At 42.0% G+C, this 17,125-nt stretch overlaps 1 long non-coding RNA gene across 1 annotated transcript; it reads left to right on the plus strand.

Moving 5' to 3' along the window:
* The first annotated feature begins 6,599 nt into the window (after positions 1–6,599).
* LOC143522696 (uncharacterized) lies at positions 6,600–16,008 on the plus strand. The gene is made up of 3 exons (XR_013133108.1): positions 6,600–6,734; positions 11,796–12,107; positions 15,743–16,008. It is a non-coding gene; the product is annotated as an uncharacterized LOC143522696 (long non-coding RNA).
* Positions 16,009–17,125: the final 1,117 nt, after the last annotated feature.

Genomic DNA, 17,125 nt, shown 5'->3' on the forward strand with positions numbered 1-17,125 from the left:
AGATCATTAAGCCCCTCCTCCTTGTCTCTGTGTTTATTTGATTCACTCACAGAAAACACAGAAAACGTTTCAGAAAGGAAACACTGCACATACAAATCTCTGTATCCTCAGAATGAGCCATCATATCACCTCCACTAACACAGCTCACTGAACACTTATACCCTTCACTAACACACAGCACACTGAACACTTCTACCCTCCACTAACACACAGCACACTGAACACTTCTACCCTCCACTAACACACAGCACACTGAACACTTCTACCCTCCACTAACACACAGCATACTGAACACTTCTACCCTCCACTAACACACAGCACACTGAACACTTCTACCCTCCACTAACACACAGCACACGGAACACGTCTATCCTCCACTAAAACACAGCACAATGAACACTTCTACCCTCCACTAACACACAGCACACTGAACACTTCTACCCTCCACTAACACACAGCACACGGAACACGTCTATCCTCCACTAAAACACAGCACAATGAACACTTATACTTGGGCACGCTGTAAATCTATCAGACCTTCAGTATGAAGTCTAAAAGTTATCATGGTAAACATAAAAACGCTCAGACCTTTAATTTCTCTCAAACTTTTTCGATTCTTGCAGAGGCCCCACATAAAACTGTAAATGTTCCTCCAGTGGACATTGACAAAACAGTTAAATCTGCTTCAACAGTGACATCTCAAGGTAAGACATATTTGTTTAATAACATTTTCCAATTAACTCCTTAATGATTCCTGTAAGGAATAAACTCCCAGTGTTACTGAACCTGCACGTCTAGTCCCACCGTCTGTCTCGCTTGTCCGGTTGTTCCTCCTTCAGGGTCCTGGGGTGCCACAAATCTCATTATGAAAGACACAGAGTTACACTGAGACACACACACACACACACACACACACACACACACTTTATTCATGAAACACACGAGTATATGTAGATGGACAAACAGATGATCTCAATAGGAAATATGTAAATGACATACTGAATACTGTATGTACTGCAGCCCAGAAAGAACATAACAGCAGTCACAGGCAGATTAGGACATATGACACAGCACTTGACACAGACACAAATAAATATGCAGTTGTAACATGGCAGACTCCTGATGTCAGGGCAGGCACTGCCTCGCCTATGACCACCAGAGGGCGCACGCGATCTACGTCACGTAGACGCAATCAGCGAAGATGACGTTCAGCTGCCTTGCTCCCGCCTGGTTTATATACATGACGCATCGTGAGCGGCGCGAGGGTCCGCGCGGCGAAAATGATGTAATTGCGGTGGCTCCGCCCGTGCGCGAGGAGCTCGCGCGCTGTCGTGCACCTCTCGAATTTTGTAACTTCGCGCGCCGCACCTCAGCGCAATGAACAAAGTCATGTTTGCAGGGTACATACACCTCTATAAGGTGTAATTAAAGAATACGTAACGTAAGCAAATTACACAAATTAAGTATTATATCGCGATCTATCGATTGCCAGTGCGAACTAGTAACTCATTGAATCATATATGTGGATCTGAGGTAAATAAACTGGATTTTTTTTCAGCGTGAGATATCGGAAGTGTGGCGTGAGAGCGTGTGAAGACGGTCAAATGCGTGTGTCTCACGCTCAATGCGTGAGAGTTGGCAACCCTGAGGGCTAGGCAAAGGCAATGTCGAGAACAGGGCCAGGCCCGTCGCGATGGGGCAGGCAAACCAGGCAATTGCTTGGGGCCCCAAGCTGGCCTGGGGCCCCCAGACAACAACAGGTTAAGAATTAAATGCAGCGACAAACTGTGTGAGCCCCCTTTACATTCTCAAAGTCATGAACAATGACACTGTTCTCAGAATCCTCCTCAAGGGGGCCCCTCCCACCAGCTGCTGAAGGCAGGCAGACACTGTCCTGGCAGACAGCCAAGTTTTAGACGCCGGCAAATATGAAACTTAACCATGAAGTGAATTTATCCATCAGGAAGCCAAAAGAGAAAACAAAAGAAGGAAGAGGAACACAAAAAAACTAGTGGTGGGCCGTTAACGGCGTTCGTTAATTTGACACTCTTATCGGGCGATATAAAAATTATCGCCGTTAATCTATCTACTAAATGGGTAAGCAAACTATGATGACTTTCAACTTGACAGTTTAGCTCGGCTGTAATCCTAACCAAATTGCACAGTAGGGGCGAGAACGAGTTTTCAAACCTGTGAATTAAAAATCGTACGTGTGTTTACATGGATGCAGCCACGAAGTCGCCAGGTTTGCTTCATGGAAAATTCATTTTTAGGAACGTAAAATATTACCGGAGCGGAGCTCGGAGCGGTCGTTTTCTGCATGGTCCTAGCGCTAGATTCGTCGCTATTTAAATATTTATTTTTAACCGTTAAAACTGCAGAGGACCAAACCGGCTTTTGAAAAAGTCCCCCCCAAATTATGTCCGTGAGGTTAAATGTACTAAATGTTGGCTTACATTTCAAATATCATGTTTAGCTGAATAAACATGTTATCAACCCCTTTTAATGTACAGTATGTCGGCTTACAAATTCATGTTTAACTGAATAAACCGTTGAACATGAGTAGCCTACATTTTATTGAGTATGTTTTTTTTCTTCAAGTATCAAAGTAGAACAGCTTCCTCAAGCAGTCATTGATGCATTTTGGAAACAGGAGATGAGCCCCTGGTCTAATGCACCCTCTGTATTAAGAAACCCTATCTCAAAAGCTGACTTTTAGTTATTACTTGGGTAGCACACATATGAGCCATTTTAATATAGATTAATCTAGATTAATTTCAAGATTTCAGTGAGATTAATCTAGATAAAAAAAATTAATCTATGCCCACCCCTAAAAAAACACAAGACAGTGGTAAGTGATGATTTACACTGGATAAATTAGGCCTACCTGTACAAATGGTGTAATTTAGCAGCAGGTAGGCTAAAAACAATATATACTCCCGGGTAATCCCATACTTAAATCTGCTATGTTCAGCTACAAGTAGTAAATTTGTAAAGTAGTTAGTTTGAGGTGTATATGCTGTGGTTCTTGAAGGTGGACTGCGGCCAGATATGTTTTTTTTTTTTTGGCCGGAGGGGGGTTTGGGCATAAGATTTCTGGTGTGGAGGTTGGGGGGGCCCCGGTTGGTGTCTTTGCTTGGGGCCCCCAAATACCTTGAAACGGCACTGTCCAGACAGGAGACATGTTCCAGACAGGTGACATGTCCCAGACAGAAGACATGTCCCAGACAGGAGACATGTCCAGACAGGAGACATGTCCCAGACAGGAGACCTGTGCCCAACAAGAGCAAGTTTCCCCAAGAGTGCAGAATTTATTCTTATATTTGGTACTAACATACATCTCATTTATGACTGTAAATCATATGACTTTGTAATAACTTTGTAACTCATGGTATATAAGGACTGGCTGCATGAGCAATAAACTAGAGTGATTTTGGTGAAGTAACAATTCTGTGTGCATGTGTTGCTTTCACTGACTGACACTCTCCGAGCGCTCGTAACTCTTCTTACAGAGAGACCCCGGTTGTTGTGACGGAGAATCTCCACGACATTCAACAATATTTTTCCAACATAAGTTGCTGTGTCATTCTAGAATGTGATTCTGCTTCCAGGAAAAACCTCTCAAAGAATACCACTAAAAGACTTTCTTCCCTATAGACATTACAATATACAATCCATATCTATTACATATATCCATGCTACTTTAGTTTACTTCATTTTATCTGGTTGTGTTATGGAAATGCATTCATTGATTATCTTAAAATGTCATTTAGTACTACTAAACAATAGTAGTGAACAAAGCATCTGCTTCTGTAGAGATTTGCAGTAGGACTAGTATTGGTTAGCCTACCTCATTCACTTTACAAAGTTGCTTAATTGTACTTGTACTGAGACGTTGTTTACTTAGAACTTCTGTTGTTGACATTTACTAATAAAATATTCAAAACACATTTTGTTTGTGTTTGAATTAGTGCTGTCAATTCCAGGTGCCGCGATTAAAAGTCCTCACCAGGATTTTGCTCAGGCTTCCTGGATTGTGTTGATTCCACTAATTTTACCTGGATTGCTAATTAGAAAATCTAGCAAGCTTGAGCAAAATCCTGGTGAGGACTTTTAATCGCGGCACCTGGAATTGACAGCACTAGTTTGAATTCATACAAATCTACCCAATTATGTGAAATTTAACCATAACATTTTATATTGATTCTAGACTGAAGTATCAAACCAAATCGCATTGTATTACAGATAATCTTGAGGTATCGAAAAGTATCGAATTGGTGGATAAAATAACTGATATAGGATCATATGGCAATGAAGCTTGTGATTTACACCCCTGGTCTAAACAGAGGAACATGGTACTGACACATAATTACCGCGAGATGGCGACTCTTGCACAAAGGACGGAACGGAGAAAAATCAGTGTGGTGACATTTGCACGTCACGTCATAAAATTAGTACAATAAACTAGCTCGAAAGCAGCTTTTGTTTAGTACAGTACAGTAGCTTCCACAATGTCCGTTTAGTTTAGTTTCGTGTTGCAGTTTCTGGTTTGTGCCAAATTTAAAATATTGTGGCCAGGTGTAGTAGAAGAGAATCACACAAACCAGACAGCTCCAAAATTAATGTAGGATTTTATTTACTGTCTGCTTTTTAAGTATCCAAATCAAATTATGTTTGATTTGGATACTTAAAAATAATTACAACTATAACAAGTGCTAGAAAAAGAACTAGAAAATTTCAGCATATTAGACCAGTCCTATCAGCCCTGCATTGGCTCCCAGTTAAATTCCGTATTGATTTTAAAATTCTATTATTAACATATAAAGCACTGCACGGGCTTGCTCCTGAATACCTCCAGGAACTTATTTCCTACTATGAACCCCCACGTCAACTAAGATCACAGGGTGCTGGTCTTTTATTAGTTCCACAAATTAATAAGGTAACAGCAGGGGGAAGAGCCTTTTCTTATAAGGCCCCCCAGCTTTGGAACAACCTTCCAAAATGCGTACGGGACTCTGACACAGTCACAATCTTTAAGTCTAGGTTGAAAACCCATCTATTTGGTTTAGCGTTTGATAAATTAACATCCCCCCTTAGATAAAGGTACAGATTCAGGGGTTCATAGACGAAGGGTTTTATGGTAGACTGGGGCGCTGGTGCTGTCGTCCTGTCACTGCTCGTGGTCACTCAAGTTTGTTGACAGTGCAGTGGACGGATGCCATTGTCTCAGAATGCCCCCAAGCCTATGTTACCTTCTGGTTCTGCCTTTTTAGCTAGGCTGTAATAATTTAACTTAATGCCGGAGTTGCTGCCACACTCCAGAAATGTGTTTAATTTCATCTGTCCTGTATATGTCCTCATACAGAGCTAATTTTCCCTGTTTTATTTTTTCCACATGGCTGCCTGCCTGCTCAAGGAAAAATGAGATGAGGAAACCCAAGCGATTCATCCAGTGCCAGCCACCTACTGCCTGACCGGATGAGCCTACACCATGATGGACATTACTACATCTTTTCCTTTTCTTTATTTCTTTCTGTTTAAATTGTTGTTGTTGTCATGGTGACCGATGTCGGCCAGAGGAGGATGGGTTCCCCCCCTGAGTCTTGGTTCCTCTCAAGGTTTCTTCCTCATGCAAAAAAAACTCGGGAGTTTTTCCTTGCAACTGTCGCCCTTGGCTTGCTCACTGGGGGCTAGGACTCAGCACTTGTAAAGCTGCTTTGTGACAACAACTGCAGTGGGAGGGGCCCAAGGCAGTTGCCTAGCCACGCCTCTATTCTATGCAAAGACCGCCTCTGACGATACCAGCTTGCTTACATTCAAAATTGCGGACAGTCTGTCTAACGTTAGGACACACTCCAGTGGACAGTGCTATCTCCCCTCTAAACCAAACAAATGTACATCTGTGTCTTTAAAACTCATTTTTACATCGTTACCACATGAACACGACATACAAACATTCAATAAATCTTAACTTTAAACATTCACGCCGTCTTGCTACTTCATATTTCCAGCGAGGCGGTTGGCGCTACTTAGCAACGTTTCACTCAGTTACAGTTTCAGTTGGGCTCTCGTGCTGAGTGACGTCATGAGTGCAACTACGTACATGCGCGAGAAACTCTGTCATACTACATATCACGACAGTGCCACCTACTGGACACTTAAAATAGCATGCGAGGCACAGGAGAGAATGATATCTACTTCATATAGAAGTAATAACTTTATCATTCACCTGGCAACATAAATAATACAATAATATAAAAATATTGGTTTGGTCGACTCTTGGTTAGTGTAGGACTTAGGTTTGCTTATTTTTTCGTGTGTTATTCTGTTGGTGTGACATACAGCCCCTAACTCTATGTGTGTGTTTACCAGATACCACGTCTTGTCTCTATGACAATGAGCCATTTAACACAGAATGACAACATTGGCTGTGAGGATGTGAGAATATCTGCTAGATCACTGACTGATAAGGATAAAGAGGACGTACCAAATGACAACTACACACCCCCACTGCACCACTATATTTGGAGTGTGTTGAAGTTAGAAGGACATCAGACCTTCATTTGAATACACTTCCTCTCCACTATAAGTGTGTTTGTCAGAGTATTCAGTAGCCTGTAGTATTGAAGAGTGTGTTGTGTATCAGTCCTGCAGTGTGTGTGTGTGTAGTGTGTTGAACTCAGTAAGAATGCAGGTGTGTGTGTATCTGCTCTTTGTGCTCCATGCTGCAGATGGTGAGTGTGACTTTCTCTCTACTTCTGAACATCATCAAATATCCTCTCAGTAGATACTTTATAAGAAACACTTCACACATCTAGTAGGAGTCCAGTTAGAGGCAACATTTACAAGTCTGACCACATATAAAATACACTTTAAAGACACAGGAGGACAGTAAGTGACAGTGAATGATGTGTTTGTGTGTGGGTATGTGTATTTGTGTATGTGTGTGTGTGTGTGTGTGTGTGTGTGTGTGTGTGTGTGTGTGTGAAAACACTGGCATTACCCAGATGTTCCATAGATGCAATCCAGTATTAACTTACAATGACTCATCACACCATGTTGTGTGTACATGACTTCATATATACAGTCTGGAGTGAGTTGTACTGTTAGTGAGTATAATATGGGGAGTTGAAGTGGGACTGGAGGAAACGCGCGCGCACACACACACACACACACACACACACACACACACACACACACACACACACACACGCACACTCCTCTTTGAGCTCTCATAGTTTGTTGTGCTGTGCTGTTCCTCTTATTACAGAAGTTTATAAAAACTGGTGAGGTTTACAAATGAAAAACCTCAGAGAAAAAATGAACACCACAAAGTCCCAGCATGCACCTCTTCCACCTTACATATGTATTGCTAGACTTGGTGCAACATCTAGCAATGCATAGCTTTCTCTCTCCCTCTCTCTCTCTCTCTCTCTCTCTCTCTCTCTCTCCTTGTTTGGGTTCAAGTCTCCTCTTTTGTTCCTCTTCAGTGGTGTGTGAATGACGTCCATGATTCTTTCACACACACATGAAGACTGTCAATCAGCCTCCAAATCCTCCTCAGTGACAGTAATTAGTTGTGTGTGTTTACAGTGTTTTACACATTTCCTGAAAACATGGTTTATTTTGTCCAAACAAAGCCATCTCGTCTGTGATGGCTGCTCTTCCTCTTCCTCTTCCTCTCTCTCCAGTATTGCCCTCCACTGATATCCAAACCAACACACATAACCTGTGGCCTCAAATGGACTACACATGTTTTTCCCTTTGAGGACTGGGTTTGGGTCATTGGTAAATGGGTGTGTCATTTGTATGGCGGTGTATTCAAGATGAAACATGTGGAATTCAGTGAATGTGTATTTTGTGAATAATGGGTGTAATGTAGAGAATTGTGCTTAGTTTTCTGTAAAAAAAAAGATGTTTTAGGATTGCAAAGTTTGACGGGCAGGGAGTTTGAAATAAAAAAAGCGATCCCGCCAAGTATCAGGGAAAAAGGAGAATTTAATGCCGAAAGTGCACAAACCAAAAACCTGTGACATGATACAAATCATGGATATAATAACCAGCAGTCAACTGGTACAAAGACAAGACATATATAGACATATATATATATTATATATATTACACACACAGTAAATGCACATTCAAAGTCATACTTGTAAATGCAAGAACCCTCCACCAATACAAACACACACACAGACACACACACAATTCTGCTGTGTTGTTCCTCTTTGAGTGGTGTGTGAATGACATGCTCACATCTTTCACACACACGAAGACACAAACCAATGTTATTTATTGGCTTTATTTATTCTCACTTGTTCATTTGTGTTTGTGTTGTTTATTCTGACTTGTTCATTTGTGTTTGTGTTGTTTATTCTCACTTGTTTATTCTGTGTATGACTCATCTCTATGTCCTCTACCCACTTCTATATCCAGCTGTCTGTGACAGAGGTCCCACCTCATTGTGGTTGATTGTATATGTGGTGCAGTACTTTATATGTGGGGTATGATGTAGGTGTTTGGTGTCTCTGTGCATGAGGCTACAGTGAGTTCTCATTACATTTGACATCATTTCCATCATAAGGGCAGAACTCACTACCTGCAGGTGAATTAAACTGGTACTGAATAGACAAAGAGTTGGTCAGGGCCAGTTCTACTGTGGCCATGAAGACCTGTAATGTTCTGAGAGAGACGAGACACACACAGATCCAAATACAGAGAGCGGGTTTCATTTCATTTTAAGTAGACAGCCGCCACAGGCAAAACAACACTTGAACAAATCAGGCGTAGCGAAAGCACGACACTGTCTACAGAATCAGCTGCAGTGATAGAGCAGCCAGATCAGTCCAGAGTGGAGCTAGGAGAGCAGAGACCATGAGAAGACCAGGGACTGGGCAGGGTGTGAGATCTAAGGAGGAGACAGAGGTGCAACACAGAAGAACCATCTGAGCAGTGAAATGTTTAGTAGAGCGAATACGTAGGTAATGCTTCACAATGAGGAAGTGACACCACTGTAATGTTATAGGACTGGTGTGGGTGTGGTAGTGGATGAAGGTGTTGGTGTTGGTATTCTGGAGGTTGGGAACGTTTGTTGTAGAATGTAGCGTCTCTGGGTGGAGCTGTATCTATGGAAGGGCTGAGGTTCCTGACAAGACCCCTCACACTGCAAACACACAAAGCATATTCATCCAAATGAGACCACGTGTACTACATATCTGAAACCTGGTTCCAGTTCAGTAAGTGCATGTAACTGCAGAACTTGGTCTGTTCTGTTTGTGATTCTCCCCATCAGACTCATTTTTTCAACCTTAACTCGAATTACCTTAATGTCCGATTTATCACCTGAATTTTGTTTACCTGAATTTTTGGATACCTGACTACATTTGGCATACTTTTATTTCAAGAAATCATGTTTTCAGGTTCAGGTTCTTGTGACACTGATTTATCTCCATACAAAGTGGAGGAGAGTGACAGCATTAGCGCCAACACCAGTGTAAACAGCTAAAGCTAGCAGTCTTTCTATTCACCTTCTCAATCTGATCCTGTACAGCTGATGAACTGTTTGCTATACTCCATGTATGTATATATGTATTTATGTATATGCACAAAAACATCCACTAAGCATCTGTCATGCTGTCTAGCCTACAGTGTGCCAAAAATAATACATATATGATTAAAGGACCTGCCTAGTTTCTTCACACTTGTAGAAAAGCATGAAGTTGTATCTATTTTATGGTCTTATGTTATTTTAAAGGATGAATGTTTATTGTGATCAGTGTGTAGTGTGTAGGATCTGCTCCTGTCTGATTTCTCTAATATTTGCTAAGATACACATTCAGATTGGCACTTTGATCACCAGCAGTGGAAAGTGCCCTTTTGAAACTTAGGTTTTCATTTTACTGAGGTCGGTTTGAAATGATCTTTTGAAAACCTGAGCGATTAAAAACAATGCCCTGAAATGCGCCACCACCTCGCACACACCCGACCTCTCTCTTCCTTCAACACCAGATGCGCTGCAGCAGCAGTTTAGTTCAGCAAGTGGAAGGAAGCGTCTTCAGCACAGCACACACGCTCACAGATAGACTTCTTCTCCCGTGCCCCACCAGCCAGGTCACATACATATCAAGTAAAATCGTACCGTTTGCCCTCTAAGCCCAACGTGAAATCATTTTCTTGTGCTGTAAAATGTCTCATACAGAACCAAACTACTAAGCATTTTTAGCCGACTGGTCACCTGATAAACTAGTCGCTCTAGCCCACATACAAATAATTAAGGTAGAGTTTACAAATCTATGTGTTAAGCTGAACGTTTTCTGTTGTATAGGTTTTGTTAGACAACATAAATTAACACATTCATTTGTGAAAGAAGAAACGGGAAGTTCCCCATTACCTGTGAAAAATGCCCATCTGCATTCATGACAACACTCAGTAGCCTATAACTCCTCGTACTTTTTGGTACTGTCAATTTTTTACTGTCTTAATTGTAGGCCTATATTGATTTACTAATTGCAAAATATATGCAACAAGGCCTGCAGACAGTGGAGGGTAAACAGAAGTTAACTGAAGGACATGAATGTATATAGTTAATATTGGATATGAATTTTATCAGTTGGCTGCGTGACTTTTCTCCATTGAAAACTCACTTTTAGAGAATGTTACAAATAAAATGTCAAATTTGGTTCAACATGTGCTCGTAATTTTTAATGTACCACGTGCACTAAAAAGTGCCCTTCAACCCCCCCCCCCCCCCCCCCCGAGCACTTGCCTCCCCAAAATCTCCGTGCACGCCACTGATCACCAGTGTTCTCAAGTCTCACGCATTGAGCGTGTGACACACGCATTTGACCGTCTTCACACGCCACACTTCACACGGCGAAAAAAAAAATATCTAGTTTATTTACCTCTGATCGATATACAAGCGATATACAACTTACTTTCGCCACCAAACCCCCCCCCCCCTCCCCCGCCCGCTCAACAACTTACGTTCGCCACCCCCCCCCTCCGATTCTCACACTCTGAAATGAATTCTAAACTTGAGAGCCCTGTTGATCACTTAGTGCAAAAGTTTATCTGATCACTGAAGGGTATCACGTTGTAGCAGCACATCTTACCTGATCACTGAAGGGGATCACGTTGTAGCAGCACATCTTACCTGATCACTGAAGGGGATCACGTTGTAGCAGCACATCTTACCTGATCACTGAAGGGGATCACGTTGTAGCAGCACATCTTACCTGATCACTGAAGGGGATCACGTTGTAGCAGCACATCTTACCTGATCACTGAAGGGGATCACGTTGTAGCAGCACATCTTACCTGATCACTGAAGGGGATCACGTTGTAGCAGCACATCTTACCTGCATGATTACTGAGGAGTTTTACATCATTTCCAGGAGTTGCCTCCCCTGGAGAGAGCAGACCAACAGTCCCGTCTAAGACTGGGTCCCTGGGAGGACAAGGGAGACATAGGAAGGACCAACACAGGGACAGAGTGTTGGACAAAGGGACAAAGTGGAGTAAGAGAGGAATGAGAGAGGAGTGAGAGATTAGTGAGAGATGTCAGAGAGGAGTGAGAGAGGAGTCAGTACAATACCAGTTCAGAACTGATGCAACGTACCAGAGCGGACAAGATTAGGATGCTTTCTACTTATAATAATGTGTTTAGAGCAGTATGTTTGTCATGTCATAAAGTACATTTTAAATGTTGGTACAACATGCTGGATTTTAAATGTTGGAACATACACATGTGCTGAGGGGATTGATAGTGAAGGTCTTCTACATGTGTGTTTCTGCAGGCTGTACACTGGATCATCACAAAAAAGACGTTGTTGGATTTGCAGGAGAGTCAGTACTGCTGCCCTGTTCCTGCACCAACACACACACCGGACCTGAGAGATTCACCTGGAAGAAATACAACACACACACAAACACATGGGATGTGATCTCCAGTGAGAGTGAACAGTACAGAAACAGAGTTCAGCTGGGTACTGCTCACTCTCCAGGAAATCTCTCTCTACTCATATCACACCTCACTGAAGAGGATAGAGGACAATACAGGTGTCATATTAAAGAGAATGAATACAGATACATCACTCTTTATGTTAAAGGTAAAATACTATTAACAAACACATTTACAATACAATTAAAATCTCAGAAGGACATTTAACCTTTTAGATCACTAGCATGAGCTTTTGTTTTTGTTTTTAAAACATAAAAATTAATGGAATATAAATACATTTAGCACACACTTTTAGAAACCTATAACACATATTACAAAAAATCCGCAATCAGTACATTTTAAAACAAATCCAACAATCTACTTTCAAATATTAATCACCACATCTTCTGACATTAGTCTAACACACAGTTAAACACAAACTCAACTGAAAACACTTTCAGTCCCTCTAATACAGTGGTTCCCAAACTTTTTCTGCCGTGCCCCCCTTTAGTAGATGAGAATATTTTTGTGCCCCCCCTACACCCCCCCCCCCCCCCCCCTCATATTGACTAGGGATGCACCGATTCACGTTTTTCACTTCTGATACCGATTCAGATATCTGAGGCTTCGTATCGGCCGATACTGATCCGATACCCAGTGGCGGACTTAGCAATTTGGGGGCTCAAGGCGAAATTAGGTAGGGGGCCCATCAACATTAATATGCGAAAAATAAGTCAGCTAATCAGGGGGCCGCTACAGTGGGCTGCAGTGGGAGGGGCCCAAGGCAGTTGCCTAGCCATGCCTCTATGCAAAGACCGCCTCTGCCGATACCGATCTGATAGAGTAAAACTGTGCTGAATCGACTTAAAGCATTTTTTTTTTAAACACAGACATACTGAATTACAAGTTTATTGAAAACTCTGCACCAGTATAGCACACTTAAACACACATAAAACATGTAAAAACAACACAACTTGCATTTGTTCAGTCAGTGCAATTATGAATATAACATTGAATGTAAAATAAATAATACCAAAGAACCTGAAACTTACAAAAACAATAGGTTCACAACTTTGGTCAAACGTGAAAAAATAAACTGCAAGAAACCTTTTAAATGGTTCAAGAATTCTAAATATAATTTAAAATAAATAAGGAGATGAAATATGAGAAACAGCAATACATATGCGGCTAGTTTGCAAGCGCAGACATCACGCAGAGCACAAAGCATGTAACGGCCAGAAATATGTGTACTGTCTCTTTAAGGGAGCGAGTTGAGCGCGCGTATGGAATATTGTTTTTTTAGCTTTCTGTCGTAGACCGAGTCAGACCACTGCTCTTTATTTTATTTCTGTAAGTAACGCATTAAATGAGCTTTGGACAACTCACCAGTTCATGTATGAACAGTGAAGTATTGCTGGAGCCCAGGTTTATTTTGGTCAACCAGCAAATCAACGGAATAAGTGGAATACCACCAGCGCGAGTATTAGGTTGAACTAACTCCGAAAAGCAAGCAATACAAGCATAGAATTAGACTGAATAGATCTGTTTTTATGGATCGGTCACATTGTCCCCGATACCCGATCTAGAATTTTTTCAGATATTAATATCGGAATCGGTGCATCCCTAATATTGACACATGTGCACGTTTTACTTTCAAGCTCCGCGCCCCCCCTGCAATAGCTCCGCGCCCCACCTAGGGGGCGCGCCCCCCACTTTGGGAACCACTGCTCTAATAAGTGAATGTGTAGGCAGTGCCGTTTCAAGGTATTTGGGGGCCCCAAGCAAAGACACCAACCGGGGCCCCCCCAACCTCCACACCAGAAATCTTATGCCCAAACCCCCCTCCGGCCAAAAAAAAAAAAAACATATCTGGCCGCAGTCCACCTTCAAGAACCACAGCATATACACCTCAAACTAACTACTTTACAAATTTACTACTTGTAGCTGAACATAGCAGATTTAAGTATGGGATTACCCGGGAGTATATATTGTTTTTAGCCTACCTGCTGCTAAATTACACCATTTGTACAGGTAGGCCTAATTTATCCAGTGTAAATCATCACTTACCACTGTCTTGTGTTTTTTTAGGGGTGGGCATAGATTAATTTTTTTTATCTAGATTAATCTCACTGAAATCTTGAAATTAATCTAGATTAATCTATATTAAAATGGCTCATATGTGTGCTACCCAAGTAATAACTAAAAGTCAGCTTTTGAGATAGGGTTTCTTAATACAGAGGGTGCATTAGACCAGGGGCTCATCTCCTGTTTCCAAAATGCATCAATGACTGCTTGAGGAAGCTGTTCTACTTTGATACTTGAAGAAAAAAAACATACTCAATAAAATGTAGGCTACTCATGTTCAACGGTTTATTCAGTTAAACATGAATTTGTAAGCCTACATACTGTACATTAAAAGGGGTTGATAACATGTTTATTCAGCTAAACATGATATTTGAAATGTAAGCCAACATTTAGTACATTTAACCTCACGGACATAATTTGGGGGGGACTTTTTCAAAAGCCGGTTTGGTCCTCTGCAGTTTTAACGGTTAAAAATAAATATTTAAATAGCGACGAATCTAGCGCTAGGACCATGCAGAAAACGACCGCTCCGAGCTCCGCTCCGGTAATATTTTACGTTCCTAAAAATGAATTTTCCATGAAGCAAACCTGGCGACTTCGTGGCTGCATCCATGTAAACACACGTACGATTTTTAATTCACAGGTTTGAAAACTCGTTCTCGCCCCTACTGTGCAATTTGGTTAGGATTACAGCCGAGCTAAACTGTCAAGTTGAAAGTCATCATAGTTTGCTTACCCATTTAGTAGATAGATTAACGGCGATAATTTTTATATCGCCCGATAAGAGTATCAAATTAACGAACGCCGTTAACGGCCCACCACTAGTTTTTTTGTGTTCCTCTTCCTTCTTTTGTTTTCTCTTTTGGCTTCCTGATGGATAAATTCACTTCATGGTTAAGTTTCATATTTGCCGGCGTCTAAAACTTGGCTGTCTGCCAGGACAGTGTCTGCCTGCCTTCAGCAGCTGGTGGGAGGGGCCCCCTTGAGGAGGATTCTGAGAACAGTGTCATTGTTCATGACTTTGAGAATGTAAAGGGGGCTCACACAGTTTGTCGCTGCATTTAATTCTTAACCTGTTGTTGTCTGGGGGCCCCAGGCCAGCTTGGGGCCCCAAGCAATTGCCTGGTTTGCCTGCCCCATCGCGACGGGCCTGTGTGTAGGTGTAATAACAGACTGTGTCCACCAGGTGTCCACCAGGTGTCACACACATTTTGTGTGTCATTGAGCACCAGAACATCACTGCTCAGTTTCTGACCACAGATGGCTGGTACATGTGGATGCTGAAGCGTTCTCCACACGTCAGTCCCACTACAGTGCTGGTGTCTTGGTAGTGGGTGTTGTGCTGGTATGAGTGGTTCAGGTCCAGCAGTGGTGCTGGATTCAGTGCTACTGGGAGGTGGAGAGTGGTCTGTCAGTGAAAGATACAGCCAGCAGTGGTTCAGTGGACAGACACTGACCATGACTGGAGTTGGAGGATGGATCACACTAACTGTACTGCACCAGATGGGCTACAGACCCTGACTCTACAAATACAAGATTATTCTGATTCATTCATATGTTAATACATGTGACATGGAGTATAAACTGTTTACAAAAACAAAAGGATGCTAAATTGAGCAAATATGGTTTGTCTTCACATGTTGGTTCTCAAATGAATTTCACTGCTTGTCCAGGTTACATAACAGTAGTGTAACATGTGAGTGTTTGTGCTCTCTCTAGTCTGTAAGGATGTTGAGAATCATCTCACAGTGGTGAGTGGATACGTGGGAGGGTTTGTCCTGCTGCCCTGTTACTGCACTCAACTGCTGACCAACCCAAAGACGCTCAGATGGAGTTTTACTGATGAATCTAACATCATCTACCCAACTGACCAGACAAACCGCTACACTGGTAGAATTCAGCTGGTTACTGCTCCAGGAAATTTCTCTATATTCATACGTTGCCTGACTAAAGAGGACTGGGGAGAGTACAGGTGTAAGATCAGCAGTGATCATGTTATACACATCCAGCTCAAAGGTAAACCAACCTCTTGTATATGTACAGTGTGTATGAAATGTGGTTAACATTTAGTAACTACATTTAGATCTATAACACACAGCACACTGAACACTTCTACTCTCCACTAACACACAGCACACTGAACACTTCTACCCTCCACTAACACAGCACACTGAACACTTCTACCCTCCACTAACACACAGCACACTGAACACTTCTACCCTCCACTAACACACAGCACACTGAACACTTCTACTCTCCACTAACACACAGCACACTGAACACTTCTACCCTCCACTAACACAGCACACTGAACACTTATACCCTCCACTAACACACAGCACACTGAACACTTCTACCCTCCACTAACACACAGCACACTGAACACTTCTACTCTCCACTAACACACAACGCACTGAACACTTCTACCCTCCACTAACACACAGCACACTGAACACTTCTTCTACCCTCCACCAATACACAGCATACTGAACACTTCTACCCTCCACTAACACAGCACACTGAACACTTATACCCTCCACTAACACATAGCACACTGAACACTTCTACTTGGACAAGATGTAAATACATCAATTCTGTAGAACAAAATCTAAAGGTAAACATGTCTCATTACTTTCAACTGATCACATTTTTCTATTCTTGCAGAGGGCCGAAATCCTACTACAGTGGACACTGATAATTCATGTCCAACAGTTTCAGGTAAACCTACTACAACAGTCACATCATCAACATCTCCTACTACATCAACATCTACTTCTACATCAACATTTACTACTACATCAACATCTCCTACTACATCAATCAATCAATCAATCAATCAAAGTTTATTTGTATAGCGCTTTTCACAACACATGTTGTCACAAAGCGCCTTACAGGATTTAAAAGGTTAACAATACTACGGGTCCAGAACCCTAATGAGCAAGCCAAGGGCGACAGTGGCGAGGAAAAACTCCCTAAGATAGTGGGGAATAGGAAGAAACCTCGGGAGAACCAAGACTCAAAAGGGAACCCATCCTCCATTGGGCGGCCCGTTAACACACAGATTACACAAAATACAGACAAATACACAAGTCACACACAAAT

The sequence above is a fragment of the Brachyhypopomus gauderio genome, chromosome 9 (genome assembly GCF_052324685.1).
Source record: "Brachyhypopomus gauderio isolate BG-103 chromosome 9, BGAUD_0.2, whole genome shotgun sequence".
Lineage (NCBI taxonomy): Eukaryota > Metazoa > Chordata > Actinopteri > Gymnotiformes > Hypopomidae > Brachyhypopomus > Brachyhypopomus gauderio.